The 18,077-nt window shown below is 39.8% G+C and overlaps 1 protein-coding gene across 1 annotated transcript in view; it reads left to right on the top strand.

The window, feature by feature from the left end:
• The first annotated feature begins 29 nt into the window (after positions 1 to 29).
• CAB39 (calcium binding protein 39) overlaps positions 30 to 18,077 on the top strand; it is a 40,523-nt gene continuing 22,475 nt past the window's right edge. Inside the window, exon 1 of the mRNA XM_014966278.1 lies at positions 30 to 67. The gene's annotated coding sequence lies outside the window, so the exon portion shown is untranslated. The remainder of the gene's footprint in view (positions 68 to 18,077) is intronic.

Below are 18,077 nucleotides of genomic sequence, written 5' to 3'. Positions count from 1 at the left end.
GGTCGGATCGGCCGGCGGGGCGGCGCTGCCTCCCAGTTCCTCAAGTTCCTCAAATCGCTCTACCCGGGTAACGAATTAATGAGGAAAACTGCGCGGGGTTCACCTCAGCCTGCCGGGGCTGAGGGGGGTATAAGGGGGGAGTCGGCGGCTGCACGGCAGCCCCGGGGCGGGCGGCAGGGGAGCAGGGTGTCCCGGGGGAAGGGGAGGTGGAGGGGGGAGCAGCCCTCGCCTTCTGCCCTGAAACCTCCTCTTTGTTGTGTCCTTGGGGTGCGGGTGGGCCGGAGGTGCGGGGCAGGCACTACCCCTTACACAGAGCCCTCTCGGTGCCCAGGTCTAAGGCCTCTTCCTACAATTGTTATTATTCGTGTTCCTAATCCTAACAGGCCTCTGTGCGGGAATAACCGCATGTGGGGGCTCTTAAAACCTCTTTTTTTTTAATTATTTTTTTATATTGTGTGTGATCTGCCCCACGGTTCCATAAAAGACAAAAGTTTTTTCATCGCTTTTTCCTACAATTCTGTGAAATACTGTACGTATAGAAACTGGGATGTATTAAGTATTTTGCGGTTTTTTTTCATGATTTTCTTTTTAAAGAAAATTTAATTGTCAGTAGGTGATCGTGTAGGTGCATAGGATTCATTTAAAACCTATATGCTCCCTTATGAGAATGGTGTGATTTAATTTGCATGATGAGTCAAAGATTAAATTACATGACCTAGGTTCTTTAGTTTCAGGGAGGGAAGTAGTGATGCTTGGAAGAATAGTTTAAAAGTAGACCAGAAATGAAATTTGGTTAGCATCAAAATATTGTGAAGTTGTGTGTGTGTGTGTGGTTTTTTAAGCTTACCTGTCAGAAACTCTGTTTCAAGGCCCTGTGTTTTCTTTCAGCAGCGTAGTTCGTCATCAGGAAATGTGTCTTCCTTTTTAATGCAAAGAGCTCATGAAATCATATACTGTCGGAGGAAGTTTAGCATTCTGAGCTTGTGCCTTGGTATCTAGGCTTTTAAATAATAGATTTTTACTATTTAAAACACTTTATACCTTTAGTTAATACCTATCAGCTAATACCTGTTGATGTGGCACATGCCTTCAAAAATAAGCAACCAAGACATATTCTGTGAATTAGAGTAAGCGTGGTACCTGCTTCAGGGGTCAGAAATAACTTGATTTTTTTCTTTCAGTTGTCCTGTGTGAATCAGCAGCTTACCTGATCTGTAAGAGTGGCATGATGCCCCATGACACTGTGTCTTGGTAGGATTTTGTCTGTCATTGACTAGCTGTTGTAAGAATATTGTATTTTACAATTAGCTTCATGGTTGTCTGGTGGCGTGAGAAACTATTGAGTCAGCCAGCTCGTATACGCTTGGCTTACTCGTATTTAAACTCTAATCTCGATGGTAGTGTGATATACGTGTTGTTGGGGACTTTCCTCGGTCAGACAGAAAAAAACAGTTTACTACAGGAGGAGGTTTTGTCTTGTGGTGTTGGGAGCGAGCAGAGTAAAGGTCTTGTCATGTAAGTTTGTATGTAGGGACCAACAGGCTGCTAAATATTTCTAAATGCTGATAGCATTGATTTTTTTCAAGTGAAGTGTGGTCTCATTCGCGTTGACACCGAGTTCTGAAACTTTGATGCATTTTGTAGGCATTTGTTGCACGATTGTAGATGGAGAGCTACAAAACAGAATTATTATTTTTTTTTAAAGATATATGTATTTATACAAATAAAGGAGACTAAATAAAAGCGCCAGTTAAGTAATACTTTGTGACAATATGTCTTTGAGAGATAATTATGCTCCTTGGGTATTATCAATTGTAGACAAATGTGTATTCCCAGTGGGGTGTGATAATATTAAGAAAACTCCACCTCTTGGAATTCCTTGATTGCTTTTATGAAACGTTTATTCAGGAGGGAATGGTATCTCTCTTGTATGCTATCGTGGAAGCTAATGCATTAGTCTCTTATTAATTAATGGGTGGTAGTTGAATGAAACCTTACTGTTGCGCTGTACATGCTGCTCTTTCTAGGTTTTTATGGCATTTTTTGTGAATGCTAGAATTCCTGACCATTGCCCCCACTGCTGAATCAATTCTCTGTGGAGTTTTTGCAGATATTTTTAACGAGATATTTGCAGCCTTAATTTTTGTGTAAAATCTTTCTCAAAGCTTTGATAAACTCTGCAATGCGCTTAGAGTCTTTAGAGTCCTGGTAAAATTATGTCTTTCTTTGTATTGAATGTAGAGTTCTGGAATGGCGTGCTAATAGTTGGAGCTGGTGTGAAGCAGGGGGCAGGAAGAAGCCTAGATGACCTTTTGAATTCCCTTCTGGCCCTGCTTTTCTCTACTTCTGACACTTTATGATATGCTTTAATTATAAAAGTGGCTATTAAAGTATGATTACCTTTGCCTAATTGGAGGAATCTCGCAGCTTCCTATCAAAAATAAGATTTGACTCATCTGCTCCTTACTAGTACCACAACAGCCGGCAGCTATTTCATGTGAATAATGTGCAAAGCAAAAATAGGAGTTGAAGTTAGAATATTGTATTTGCTACATTGTGCAGTTGAAGTCTTGTAAATGTATCAATTTCTGGTAAGGAAACAGTGGGCTCTGTGACATTTCTACCACTTCTTAGGTGCAAGTTGAAGCCAGATATTAATCCAATTGGAAAAACCTTTTAAGTTGTTCAGTGATCTTAAGTCATAGTGTTCACTCTAACTGTATTTTTGTAGCTGTAGATACACCTCAAGCAATATGAAAAGTTCTTTTTGCTGTTAAGTGCTCAAGACTGCACTCTTCTACCAGGAGGAGAACTTTTTAAATGTTACTTCCCCAATTTATTGTCTAATTTAGGGTGTTTATTAGTCTGAATTGTTTGGCAGTTCAGCTTCTGTCTGGGCTCTCTCTTTCCCCATGATTTCTCTCAATATTGTGCTTCTTGCACCATGAGATGTAGAGGTGTGAGCCAGAAGGAAACGGAATGTCTTCAGTTAGAAGGTGAAACTTTATGCTGAGATCCATTCCCCCCCCCCCGTCAAGTGCAAACACAAAGGCTAAATTAGAAGATGATGCTGTCTTGAATTATTTTAACAGACTTGAGCTAGGCTTTTAAATTCATGCCTCAGGAGTACCTAAGGCTTAAAGTGGTGTCATGTGAGTTTGGTCTTTCTTTAGCCTGAGCAGATTTATAGGCTTTTGTTATTCCACCTGATGATAAAATGACATGTTCATTTGCCCCTATTTAAATATTCTTTATAAAGGATTGAATTCAGGGCTGATCCAAACTGGAAGCAGCCAAAATGCTGTGTGTTTACAGTAATAACTGTGGTCATTCCTCAGGAGCCTTCATGGCCTGGCTTTTTTCAGAGAACATTAATTTAGAAAATGAATTGCTTAGGTTTATTTAAACAATTGCAACTTGCTTTCTAACTGCCTTGTTTTGAGTGTTCTAGCTAATACTTCATACAGCCAAAAGAGAGTACAAAAAGTTTCTGACTGTGGGACTTCAAATATGCTAAACAGAAGCAAGTTTTAAGCCTGTCCACAAGGGCATAAAATTATGGGCAAACCTGCTGAATGTTGTAGCTAATCATAGAATCATGGAATGGTTTGGGTTGGAAGGGACCTTAAAGACCATCTAGTTCCAACCCCCCTGCCATGGGCAGGGACACCTCCAACCAGACCAGGTTGCTCAAAGCCCCGTCCAACCTGGCCTTGAACACCTCCAGGAATGGGTCAGCCACCGCTTCCCTGGGCAACCTGGGCCAGTGTCTCACCACCCATTCTGTGTGTTGGAAATCTGCTGCTTCCAGTAATATACCTAGTTCCGTTCTAAAGATCCATTTGCTCTCTTAATTCTTACCTCTCCTTCAAACACTCAGATAATTCATCGCTAAAAGGTTAAAAATATCAAGACAGTTCAAAAATTGTGAAATTATAATTAGTGTAGAACTGTGTTATTAGTGCAATGTGTTTTTTATAAGTTCAGAAACATCTTTGGATGAAGTTATTTAGGAGCTGCTACTTGACAGTATACCTGAATATTTTCAAGAATTTCAAGTGCCTCGCAGTAAAATGGCTGCGTCAGCGATAAATTGATGTGTGCTGCTTTTGATCCTTGCCCTCTTGGGTATTTTTTAAAAAAATCTATTTGTACTGATAACAAATTCATTTTTCTTACTAAAAGAATGTAACTAAAACTTTAACTGGAAACCTAGCAAGATTTGAAATGTGACACTTAAAAATAGCCAAGATACAACTTGGGTATAAATTAAATTGAATTAGTATGTCAGCTTTTCAGGGAGTTGAATATGCATGGTTGTGAGAGAGAAGTTCTTATGTTCAGTCATTTGTGTGTGCGAGATGTCTTGTCTCCTTTGAAGTTATCTGTGCTAAAACAGATAATGAAAAAAATTGAGAAGTGTTCCCAGCAATGCAGAAGGCGTAATCTTTTTGTGGCTGCCAGAGGTGCCCAGGCAGACCGCCGACATCTGAAGAAATACCTTTCTGAAAAGTTTTTGTTGTTTCATTTACTGACTTCTAAGTAAAACGTGCTAGGTCAGAGAGATATGAAGAAAGCCTTTTGAAGAGGCAGTTGTGGAGGACCCCTCGATGTCTCTGGCCAGCTCTCGTTTCTGATGCTGCTTTGGGGTTTGCCCGGCTGTACCGACTGTGCCACTTCCACTGTTGTTTTTCTCTTTACTCCCCTGGCCAAGAGCTCACCTGGGAAGGCTCACTATGGATCCATGGATGGATACCTTTGGTTTTCGTTGTTTGTTTTTTTTTTTTTTTCCCCCGAGTGTTCATTTAGAGCCATGCCAGCTCATCTGCTGAGGAAGTTGCTTTAAAAAATATCCGTAGACATTGAATTATCAGTAACATCTCGTATGGTGTGGTAGATGTGTGTGCTGATAGCACATGCTCAGAGCATCCTGCTGCAAGGAGTCTCTGCTCTCTTCCTCTGGGTAAGCAGTTTCAAGAGTTTTTGCTACAGTTGGAGAAATGAGGCCGAAATTCACTTGTGTCATTATATTTTACTTTGACTATTGCTTGTAAAGTATGCATTTCACTGCTTTGGCAGATCGTACTCCTTTTAATATATGTCAAAAGGTATTTTTGCCTAATGTATTGTAGCTGTTCATAAAATTAACCGGCATATAACATTTTGACTTTATTGAACATCATGCCTGGACAAAGAAAAAGCAAAAGAAAAGTTTGTTCACAGGGAAGTAAGATTTTTAGAAAAGAAAATGTAAGGGATTTTATTCTAGCTAAGTGAGACCTCAGCGATACAGACATGCAGAAGCATAACGCAGGTGAGTGCTGAGAAGTCTCTCCCACACGGCTTATGAAGGGATGGTTCTTCTAACCTGTAACACCTGCTATTCAAGTCCTAAGTTTCTTCTGACCGGGGGTTGGTAGTGATGGAGAAACTTTATGGGGAAATTTAAAGAGATACCGTGTAGCGGAAAGAGTGAAGGTGTAGTTCTTGATAAAGGCTTTGTATATGCTCGGTACTATATTAGGAAAATGTTGAGAAAGCCAAGTTAATCTCTCAAAAGTTCACAAATATTCAAGACCTCACTTTGCTTATACTGATTTTGTACAAAAAGTTGGATTACGTGATTGTTTTCAGGTTTTTTTTCCAACAGGACCTTTTGTTCGGTCAGTGCACAAGAGAAGGCTCGGTGAAGGGCCATCCTTTGCATTTTCTTGTTTAGTCACAATGTAGTGTTTGGTCTTGTGCTTTATTGCATAAAACTCAGTTTCCTGAAGACAGAAGGATTCGGGTCATTGTGGGTTTTATATTGGTTTACGGATACTGATGAACATAACATTTCACAGTGTTCTTCAGCAGCATGGTGGTTCTCTCCCCCTTTTTTCAGGTAACGATGCTTAAGCACAGAGAAATTTCTCCTGTGTTCGAGTGCACGATATTGTGTGTGTTTAGCACTTGAGAGCTTACACTTGCAAAGCTTTTCTTGCAGTGGCTTCCATTTGTGATCTGAGATTCAGTCGCCTAAACATAGGTATCTAGTATTAATTTTGCATGCTCCAAGGCACCTGTCCAAGCCAGGTAGGAGGTTTGTGATATTCCGAAGAGGCAGCTGGAGACCAGCTGGGCTGTTCTAGTGCATTTGCAGTTGCATTTGTCATTTGGGCACCTGAATTGCTGCCATGTTATTAGTTGTTAGCCTCAGAATCTCATTTTGGGCTCCCAGAAGGGAAAAGATACTTAAACAGCGACCGCTTGGTAGGCACTTGGGTTATGTGTTGCCTAATGAGAAAGGAAGATTCGGGGTAGAATTCTTCTGTCTGGGGCAGTACTTGAGAGCCCTGGCTGAGGGACCTGGTTTTGCATCCTCAGCCTTGTTGCATGCTTTTCAACTTCAAAATCAAGTAAGGAAAAGTTCTTATGGAAACTGAATCTTTTTCAAGTCTGGTATAGTTTGTCAGTGGAATGCATGAAGGCTTCTCTTAAAAAGAGTATAATTGAGGAAAACTAAAACAATCAAGATAATTAGAAAACCGTAAATCTTGAAATGTTGGGTGTTGGACTTGAGGGCCTTGCAACTTGAACATGAGAAAATTGGCTTGTCTTAAAATATGGTCTGAAAGCAAACACAAGCTCCAGCGACCAGGTGAAATAGTCTTTTTTGATGGAATTCACAGATAATGATCAACAATGAAGGAAGCGTTCTGGATGTTATTATTTAGATTTTTAATCTCTGAGAAAAGCAGTATATTGACTCAGCAGTATTGACTAACACAGTTCCGTTTTACATCTATAATTGACATTGAGCAATATTTAAACTCTGTAATAGGGTGGAGCTGGAGTAAACAGTTTTTCTGTGAGGAACTGCATCCATTCACAGAGAATTTGGGCAGTACAGGCATAGCTCTGCAGTCTGACTGGTGTTACTCTTAACCTGTGTGTTGTGGTGAGGGGATTAATGGCCTTAATCCAAAAGAGCTTCTTTATTTCAGGGTTATGAAATATTTTCCAAAATAATGTCACAAAAACTTCACAGCTTTTGTGCGTGACAGCAAACCTTAGGAAGTTTTAAGTTCTGTGGAAGAATTGCATATCAATTTTCTTCATCACTTTAACTTGGGGAAAAAAACCCCACATTTTAGTTATTGCTTCCTAACTGTATCTGTACAAGTTTATCTGTCTTAAAGAGAAATGATCTCTGTTTAGTGAGCTTTCATTCTTATCTGGGAACTTACACATATGTATGGGGGTGTGCATATGAATAAATAAAAATTGTTAGCAGCCATATAAACGTGGATTTACAGTGTACATCCAACAGAAGATGGATTACATTTTTTCCTTTGAGACTGACCATGCAAGGCTCTTTGCTTCCCTTAGGAATTGTGCTGAATAAGGTCTCAGCGTTGCTGGAGCGGAGTCTGAAGAGTAGTTCTGCTCTCCCTCTGGCATTGGCAGTTGCCCTCATGTATTTACGCAGCTTGAGGACTTAACAGTATCAAATCTAGGAAGAAATGTTAAATCTGTGTTTCAGAATTAGCTGTTCTTGAGCTCCTTAGTGAACAAGGAGAAGGATTGTTGGCCAGAAATACAGAATCTTTCCTATGTAAGTGGGTTATTTTAAACTTTCAGAATTACTTACAAGCATTGAAAAGTCTCAGTAAGTACAGCACAAGTTTCTACAACTTGTCATTTCTACTTATTGTTGTGCTTTAACTTTCAGTGGTGAGGATTCGTACCTCCAAGATTTATAACAAAACTGAGAAAATCTGGCCTTTCATCAGGTCCCTAAATTAGGTAACCAAGCTAAACTAATTTTAAAATGATGTTGAGTGGGAAAATTACAATTATATTTTAGGAGCTAAAAGGGAAATTTGGATAGTTTGGAAAACAATGAAGTATAGTGTCTTTCACATTTGTTTATTTAAGTCTTGTTTGACTTAGTAGCGAAAAAAAATCAGATCTCTGAATTCTGTGAAGTCCTCTGATTTACTTCTGTATCTAATGGATGGTTGATCAGATTGAAAAATTGTGACTGCATGCATTTTATTTTGAATATTTTCAGAGATTTTAAAGATTTACAGATTATTTTATGGAATTTATAACCAGTAGTACATCTTGACTGCAGTCAAACCTTAGGTTAAAGTTTTAAACCAGGTTCTTGAAAGCATAACCTTACCTGCTCCTTGTTAAATTTAGCATTTTCCTAATATGTTGATTACTTTTGTTGTTGAAAATGGAGTAACAATATAGAAAATGTTTTTGAGAATTATGATTTCTTTTGACTTGCCTCTGTAATTGGAGCAAGCCTTTTAGCAGAGAAGAGATTTTCTTTTGAAATAATTAAAGCTTTCAAATAACTTAAGAGTTTACCAAGGCTGTGAATTTTGATAGTTGCAAATTTTTATTTCTTGAGTATTTGATTGTTTGATTTAAGGGCTCTTGTTTGATTGAAGCCTCTTGGTGATGTAGAAAGCAATGACATTATACTGTTGTAAACTCCCATCAAAGTAGTTTTTATAATCCCTTATTTAAATAAAATTAGTGTTAAGCTGGTGCATCAATAACAATTTTAAAGGTTGAGTTTGGTGGATTTTTTCTTTTCCCCCACATGGCCCTAAAGAAGAGAAGGGGTTGACAGGATACTGACATAGCTGAAATAATTAATATTACACTATGTAGGAGTGTAAATATCAGCTATAACTCAAGCATTTCCACCTTAGCTGGGCGTCGCCCTTTTGGAAGATCTGCTGTCCTTCAAAATTATTTTTTTCAGTAGCTACAGAGACGATGTGTGATCTTGTAGAGGTGATAACTTCTTCTGGTAGTGTTCAAGTTTCTTTTGGTGTCTTAGACAGTAATTGCATTAGAGGAAAGTTGAGAGCTCTTATTTTAGTATTATGAAACAATTTGATAGTTCCTTGTTCCAGTCCAACTCTTCTTAGCAGATCAGATAAGGGAACTCTTGTCTCTCAGAGATGCGTCAGTTCTTCCACTGTTAGTTGGCTTAATATTAGCCACTTCTTGTTCCAAGCTTCATTTTTCACTTGCTGTCTTTAGACAGGTAGCTCCGAAACATTTTGGGTTTGTAGACCTTTAGATGTGTTTCAGGAGAGATGCCGACTCCTATATACACAGTATCAACAATGCTGGTTTTAGTTACGTTTTGTGAACCCTCTGGACTGTTCTGCCGTGGAGAATCACATCTACAACAGCTATTGCTAGCTGCTTTGAAGTAAAATCAGGTGGAAGGTCTTCCTTTTGGACAGGTACCTTCTGCTGTGGTATTCCTTCTCCCTCCCCCTCTGTCATCCCCCCCCTTTATTTTTTTTTAAATGCAAAAATGCTTTTTGAAACTTCAGGGCAACTTGTCTTAGTTCTAGCAAGCAGGAAATGTAAGGTATTTTGCTCTGAGTTTTGGCTGGAATAAATTTAAATGTTAAACTTTTTATGAGGACCTTCTACCCATCTGACCCAAGGTTATTTTCTTCTATTTGTTATTCTGATTAAAGCAGAGAAGTTTGCTTGCCATGGTGTGGTCTACCTGGAAAGATAGCTCAGGTGTCCCCCAAAAGGAAAGCCAGATGAAATGTAGCATGTATGTCCATCTAATGGATTACCGTGGCATCTGGCACATTGTATCTATTCTATTTCCATTTAATGTACAAGTAACTGGAACTCTCAGCTCTTGCCAGGAGGGAAAAGAACTTTCACATGGGTTTTTCAGGAATATCTGGCTTTTCAGAGTGCGCATGCTGACACATCCTGCTGTATCTTAGATCTTTGGACTAATGTCTTGTGAGTCATGAGAATGACTCTTAGTTAGGTTGGCATGGCAAGAGGTTGGACACATTTTGGGGGGCAACCTACATCATTCCCCCTTTTTCATTCCTATGCTGCAGAGTATAAAGTGTGAAGCAGAGCTCAGGGTTGGCTTGGAACTTCCTTCTCTCTGCCTCAAAAGGAAAATACAATGGCATGGTGTTAAAAGTTCTGGCTCTCACCTTGTCTCTCTTGAAGGTTTGTGCTGTGGATAGTTCTCCTAACCCTGGTATGCATCATCTCTGCCTTTAAATATATCTTTTTGTATTCTGTGATCTGCCTTGCCCCAAAGGAACACACCTGTCTTGGCAGTTGAGATGCGATGTGGTTTATGTATCAGAAATCGAATCCATTAGTGACTTTGAAGATTTAGACCAAACATGTGAATTGGCAGGAGAAACAGAGCTGGTTTGAGGGAACTGTGTAAATAGTCTTTATAGCCGCTTTAGGTATATTGTGATCTTGAAATTATTTATGTGGAATTTTGTGTCACAGTGGCTGGTTCTTTTCTTGGGAGAATGGAGCAAATTATCCTTTAAGGTTTGGTTTTGTTTGCTTGTTTGTTTTTTATTGATCATCAATTCAGCAATGAATTCTAGATTTAGTTGAAAACAGAGATAATATTATCAATGTGTTTTCTCTTCCCTGAACCCATGGCTGTTCTGTTCAGGCTAAACTTCAGCCAACTGCTTCTTGTAAAGTTCATTTCTTACAAACACACTGACATCTTGGTGGCAATAAAATGTACACCTGAGTATCACAGATGTGTTCCAGCCTATAATGTGTCTTGATTGTTATGCTGTTTCAAGTGATGCCCATGAATCTAATACTTGATCCTGAGTATTTAGGGAAAAAGAGCAGTTCCTCTTGGCTAGCCTCTGATTTTGCTGGTCTTGGTGTTGCCACATTGTTTGTACAGTGTGCCCAAGAGGAAGCAGAGATTTTCATCTGAGGATAAGCTGGGTGAAAGTTCCATACTGAAAGATACCTCCACACAGCTGACTTGGGAAAATGGCCACTGATTTATGGTGGTACCGATGCTGATTAGCAGTGTGAACGAAAGAACACTGTTTATAAAGGTACCTAACCTGGAAAGCCCTAGCACAGTTGCAGTTACCGTGGGTCAGGGATTGTGGTTTTTACTAATCTAAGCTGTATCTGCACTGGTAGGATTTACCAGCAGAGCTGTGTCAGTAAACTCTTTGTATTGCCATCCAAACTGTGTTTTAAGTACTAGGGACCACGGCAAAAAAATAGTTCTACAGAAAGCAAATTCGTCAAATGGATAATGACTTTATGGATCAGCTCATATATTGCCTGTACATCAGCTCCTGGTACCAGGAAAGAGATAATTTAAAAAACAAACAACCAAAAAACCCACCCCAGCAACTAAACAATGTTTTCCCTTTACTGAATGAGGATGTAATGAACTAGAAGGAAGGGTTGCACAGTAATGTTAGGGTCATGATTCTGAGTCGTTTATTGATTGCCCTCCTGATTTCTCTGTGACTCAGTACATAACTCCCATAGGTTATTTATCAGGAACTCCCTCTTGCAGAGGAGATATGTAATCATTGAATAATGTGCCAAGTTCTCTTGGTTTCATTTAGCAAGAATCAGCTTGGATTCACGAGAGTTGATCTCAGAGTAATCTACATCTTAATCTTTGTGTCACGCCAATGAGATCTCTCAATAGAGGTAAAAATGGCAGAACTGAGGTGTCATGCATGGTTTCAGAGTCACCTCTCGGGACTGACCAATTGATTCCACGTCTTTTTGCAGCGCAGCTTGCTGTGCCTGTTGTTTTTGGGTTTCTGCCCTAGTTATGTCAAACTAATGCACAAAAGTAAGTCCAGAGACACTAAACTGTGCTTGGGTGTGTGTCATCTCAGCTAGCTTCCAAAGGGCTGTTGAGACTGAGGTGAATTGGACAGTAGTCTAACATAGATAGTCTTTAATTGTGAAGTCCCCAAATTCATTATTTTTGAAGGGAAGTCTTGACCGATGTAATGTGTCAAAGCAGAGACTGATGTAATTTATTATATTCTGTTTATGGCAGGGCCACTAGTAATCAGTTACAGAAGATGGATACTCCTTGAAACATCTTTCAGTTCTTAAGTCACTGTTTTTAGGGTGTTCCTGAGCTACGTTGGGATCATTGTTTAACAGCCCATTAGCTTCATGCTTTAGTGTTGTCATTCCTTAAATGATCTTGTTCTTTTGTAGGTTATGTTTATTAGAGATCTGTTGTTCTTTGGATAAAGTAGATGAAGAGCTATGGTGTGTTGAACTTAGGTAAACTTAGGTTGAACATTAGAAGTTTCTAGCAGGCCACGGAATTTGGATTCCAAAGGAAGAAAAGAAACCATGGGGAAAAACGGTGGTTTTCTTAAACATTATTTTAAAAAGTAATACTATGACATGATTCTTACTGGAACTGCATTTGGGTAAATATCCATTTTTAATTTTTTTTCCCAAGCTTTGTTACTTGTGCTTCCAGAGAATGGCTTTAGTGAGTGTAGTTTTTTGTGTCTTGAGAGAATACTCTCTAAAGAAAATTGTACCTTGGAGGATTGCACCTGGAGCAATCCCAGGACCATTCTCGCAGTTTAATTGTTCTGAACTTTGCTTCAAAACAAACGCCCAAAAAGCGCACATGCGTTTCCCTTCCTATCTTGTGCTAGTAATTATGGCTCTCATCCTCTTTCCTTACGTAACTAATTCATGTTTTAGATAATCTGTTTTTCCTCTGTCCATTGCATTGGCTTTCTGGTCAACACAAAATGCTGATGTTGTGGTGCTAATGAGGTTTCCTGTCCTTTGCCTGTGCGGTTTCTGATATTCATACAGCTGTCTTTAGTTATTGGGGCATGTTAGCTGTAGACCATATTACACTATGTGAAATGAAGTCAGAGATTAAACTGCAGTGTACTTTCTGCCTCCCCTTTTGCCACTTCTTCACTCTCAAAATTAACCCCTAGTTGTGTATCAGAAATCTAATGCAAAGAGAGAACCTATGGAAAGGAATGGGAATAATATATAACAAGGAATAGAAGTAGTTACAGAGGAGACTCTTTTGCTTTGCATTTTTGCTTCCAAGGGTGGGTAGAATGGCAGGTACGTAATTGCAATGTTTTTTGTCATGTCACAAATATTCTGGGTTTTGTGATGATGCAGTAAAGGCATCTGAGCCAAGAGGGAATTGACTGTACTTTCAGGTTATGAGAAAACTATTTGAGCTCCAACCTGGCCAGAAGTGGGCATATCATCTGACAACTTTTCTTGAAGCTTGAAGTTATTTTTCGTGCGTGATGTGTTAGAGGCAGTACTTACTTTTTGTGGTGAAACTTGTGATTATTGGTTTTCAAAAATATATATCTACTAAGGAATGTGTGAGGCATTTACATGCTTGTCTGTATACCATATTGCAATATAGCAGTAAGGTTTGTGGGGAAATGACCGGGTGGGGTAACTCTGACCAGTACACCAGGGAAAGCAGCTGAGTCATAAGGTTTCCTTGAATATGGAGGAGGAGGTGGGATTTCAGACACTAAGCATTAGTGTTTACAAGCTTTTGTGCTTATGCTGGATCTCTGAAGCCCCTTAAAAAGCAGCAGCCTTATTTAAAACAGTTTCTACTTAAGTTCTGCAAAAGCTCTGTAGCTGTGTGTTAAACTGTGATGAATATAATAATGTACAAGTCACAAAATATGACGTAGTGTTAGGAGGCTGCAGTGAGCTAGTCGAGCCTAATGGCAGTAGTTGCCCTTCTCTTCCCCCAGCGTGGTGCAGGTGTCTGCTGGAGAAGGAGGCTCTTGAAGAGGCAGAAGGCTCAGTAAAGTAATTGAATGGCATGAGAGAAGCCTGCTTAATGAAAGGAATCAGCTGGCATTTGGTGCTAAAGAAACAAGCAGGGCTGTGAACTGCTGGGGACTTAATTGCTCTGAAATTTTCAGAAAGCGAGAAGCTATCTCATATTGTGTATTTCATTTTCACATAGGAATTTATTTTCCAATTTTCTTTTTTTTCTGAATCCATTGAATTGATTTTTTTTGTTCACTTGCTTATCTGTGTTACAGCAGAGATCTTTTTCTTCGTTATTTTGATTTTTCTCTGAATTAAGTTACCATTCTTAGATAGGGGATTTTTTTTCTCCATTTTAATCTTGAAGTGGGTCACACCACAAATAATTCTGTGATGCAGAGTTGTGAAACTCCTTTTGAATCAGATTAAAGCTTTTGTGCGCTGCAAACTTGATAGAATAAGCTAGTAGTGAATTTTAAGGAAGATGTGAGTGGTCAGTGGTGGGTGGGACATGCCAGGTATGAGATGGACATGCCTGTTCTTGCAAGGAGACTTACGTGTATAAGTTATGTTCCTCACAAAGTACCACAGATCCAAACAGATCGTTGATTGCTTTAGCCATTTAGTATGTCTAAAGTTTTCCTTCATACATATAACACAGTTGATGCAGTGCCTCTATCCACCTTTTAAAGTTATCTGGAAAGAGATGCTGAAAAGATGTAGCAGAAGTGTTGAGGGGATAACAAAAATGCCTCAGAGCTGGAGTATACTCTTAAATTTTGCCAGCTGGTAGTGCCAGTAATGACCATTTACAACCATAGCTGTTCTGTTAATGGCATGCTTATGCAGGTAAATCCATGGTTATACTAAATAGCTCATGCTGGAGCCCTGAAATAGATTGAGGTGTGGCTTCTGCTCTTTATCAGCCTAATTTCCTCCATGATAGGAAGGTTTTGCATGTGAGGTTATATTAATAAGCTGTGCTATTCAAATGTATTTTGGATGAGATACTGCCATGTTTCAATTTGTTTAGCATATCAAAAAGAAAATGGAAAAATTATTTTGGTACAGTGCTGAGGCTCTAGAAAATTGTTTAATCTAGTGGGAGACCACATATCCAGAACCAGCGTATTGAACGCAGTCAACAGCACTTGAAAAATGTGGAAGAATATTTCAATGATGAATGTGACTACTCAAATAATACACAGAAGGAAATGATGGATGCTGCCTTTGGTCAACTATGCTTTTGCAATGAGGGGTGGCGAGGCCTTTGAGGAAGACGTGCCGTAGCCTGCAATTTGCAGTGACGAGCTGGCAGTGGTATTTTGGATGCTTCAGGGTGGCCCCTGGCTGCCGTCCTGCCGTGCCAGCTGCCACACGTGCCCCGCTGCCGCGCAGGGCACCCGCTGCTCTTCTCCCCCATGGCACTCATGGAAAGCACAGTCAGAAACTCAAGTACGGCTAAATACTCAGGATAACCAGCAAAATTCTATAATCTCGTACAAGAGGGCTGAATAGCTAATACCGTGTCTACTTTTGTCTTTGAAGTACTTGAATATTCTTTTCCCAAGGAGCATGGTAGCTTGCATAAAAAATGGTTCATGGATCAAAGGACTGGCTGTCAGTCTCTTCCTTCCGGATGCTGGGCATGTCTGGGAGTAAGGCAGTGCTTTTAAAAATGCATAATTCCTTGATCTATTTCGGGTTTTATCGCTCCAGCCTGCCTTTGCAGCACTGAATTCTGGCTGAACTAACAGCCGCTTGTAACAATAAGGCCTGATGAAAACTGATTTACATTGCTGTCTTCAATATTGCCTTAATGATCCTCGTTAATCCAAGAGGCAAAGAGCAGGTTCTGAGGGGAAATCAGTTCTATCAGGATAAACACATGCTCACTGCGTTATATTTTTAGTATAAATGTGCCTCTCTAGCAAGATGCAGCATGTTTTTTCAGTAATAGATTGATATATTGTCAATTAAAAAGCTGTCTACAGAGAAGACCCAACTGTTTGTTGTGAATCTAGGTAGACTTTGTAGTCTCATTAACTTATTTAATTGTATTTGCTTAAGTCCGTCTCCCATGTGTTACTAACACTGTTGAATGTAATTGACACATGATAAGGGTTTGAGGACAGGGGCTGGCAGAGGCGGCGTGGTGCCCTTCCCTCCTCCTGCCCCAGCCTCCTTCCTCTCTTGGGCCGAGACTGCCTGGTGCTGCTTTGTCTTTAGAACCTTTCAGAAATATATTATTTCCCCCTCCCCATCCTCTTTTTTTGTTGGGTTTGTTTTCTGCCCTTTTGGTGAGCTCAGTCGGCACGCTGGGCATTCAGAGCAGTATCAGACCACACCAAATAACTGATGGTGTGTCACCTTCCCCCTTTGGTCCTGCTGTTGATTCAGCTCCACCCATACCCTGAACTGCCCTTATGGTGAGATCATGAGATGAGGGAGCTGATTCACAACTACCTGCTGGATGTTTCTTCTACATTCCCTACCCTGCTTTTTTTACTTACTTTCCTTTCACGTGTTAGTTTTCTGATAGCTTAGTGACTTGAATCAGCGCATGGAGGGGTCAGCTGGCCCTGGCGGAGAAGCACAGGAAGGATTGCGGTGCTGAGAGCAGAATGGAACCTCCCCATGGGCAGCAGACAGCTGTTGGCTCTTGAGGAACCTTACCGTTAATTATTTCATCTTGTTAAAATTATGTTGATTTTGTTTGATTTTCAGCATTTTTCTTCTTACGTGCACATTAACTGGATGTTACACGTGGCTAGGCTTGGATTTTTTTTACTAGGCTTGGATTTTTTCAAGGTGTGATTGTAGTCAGGAAGTGGCTGGCTATGCTTTTTTTTTTTTTCTCCTCTTCTCCTCATTAGGATCTTACTAAAAGCAGTCACCTTAAACTCTTGGTGTGTACACTAGCAACAAGGTCTAGCTGAAGAGTTAAAGTAGCACAATTAAAGTGTGCAGCCTACAATAGAATAGTACCTGGTTATTTTACAAAATTGGGAACTTTGGGGGTTTTGTACATTATTTAAGTAGTATTTTGCATGGGGGAAAGGCAGACTTCTGCTCTCCTGAGCTGGAATAGCGTGAATACTTGAATTCATTTCATGCTGTATTTATGGATTATAGTTCTATGCAGAGAAAGAAACCTTGCAACTTCTTTATGTTGTGGTAGTTCAGGGTATGTCATAGGCAGAAAGGCTGAGTTTGCTTTTCTGTCTTTGCTTATACAGCTAGTAATTCTTTACCACCTTTACAGCTTTGAAAGCCTGCATCGCTGAGACTTCAGTGCCGGGAATTCATTTGTCTGTGGAGTAACTTTGCCCATGTTGCCCATTTCTATTATACAGATAGCACATTTTCTTACCCTTCAAATAAGAAAAAGTTAACCGTTACAAGCAAGAGCATACTCCAGGCTAGTGAATCTTGTTCTTTAGAGAATTAAAATTTATTAAAACAGAGGGAATTGTTTGTCATGCTTCTGTATTCGTTCTTGCGGCATTTTTTTGCTCCAGAGAAATGCTTTTAAGTGCCGTCTGCTTAGTTTAAAAAAAAAAAATCTTGTATATGGAATGCATTAGTTTTAAATTGGACATTAATTGATTATGTGGTCAATGCAGTGAATAAAAAATATAAAGCCCTATACATAAAGCACACTGTGCACGGATGCATGCTCCATTGGCAGAGCTGGAAATTATATACTATCTGAAACAGTGGGAGTACTATCTCTTGTTATCACAAAAGCCCAAATGTCCCAGTGTGCCTGAGTGTGTGTCAGTCGGTCTGTGTCAGTTGTGCTTAAATCTCTGGGTGTTTGGCTGTGTGCCATATTGTTGTTTGACAGTCCATTTTATAACGTCATTTAAGATTTTTAAACGTAGCCATGACACCAGTACTTTGAGGACTTTAATTTTTTGTAGGTTTAGGATGCTTAAATATTGGTGAAAGAAAATGCATGCCTAAGAGAGCCCGAGTTTTGTGTAATAACATTCCAGGTCTCTCTTAACAAACGGATAAAAGCAGTGAGGTTTCTGGGACGGTAAGATAAAGCAAAGCAGAGCACAGAGCTGTCCCTGTACTTGTTGCAGTTTAACTCTTGGAGAGGTCTGTGATCCCTTCCTTAAGCCACAATCAAAACCTTATCGTGAATTTGCAAGGCAGCCTGGTGTTAGTAATGTGAAACAGTTATCATTTGATGTGATGTAAGGTCCGTTCTTATTTACAGAGAATGTCATTTGATGTTGTTTCCTTTTTTTCTGGGGTTGCAGATGTGGGTGGTTGCAGTTCTTTCCGATCTCACACAGATGTTGTCATTGTCTATTGTGCAGAGAGCACTGCTTGGGGTAGTTTTGCTGGGCTGAGAAGGGAACAGCCTGTCTGTGTTCTCCTCGCTGCATAAAGTACAGCACGGAGAGACAAAAGAATGTTCCTGCTTTTTTTTTTTTTTTTTTTTT

Source organism: Calidris pugnax, unplaced genomic scaffold, assembly GCF_001431845.1.
Source record: "Calidris pugnax isolate Ruff unplaced genomic scaffold, ASM143184v1 scaffold65, whole genome shotgun sequence".
NCBI lineage: Eukaryota > Metazoa > Chordata > Aves > Charadriiformes > Scolopacidae > Calidris > Calidris pugnax.
The sequence above is the reverse complement of the archived record's forward strand: the minus strand, read 5'-3'. Positions and strand labels throughout refer to the sequence as shown.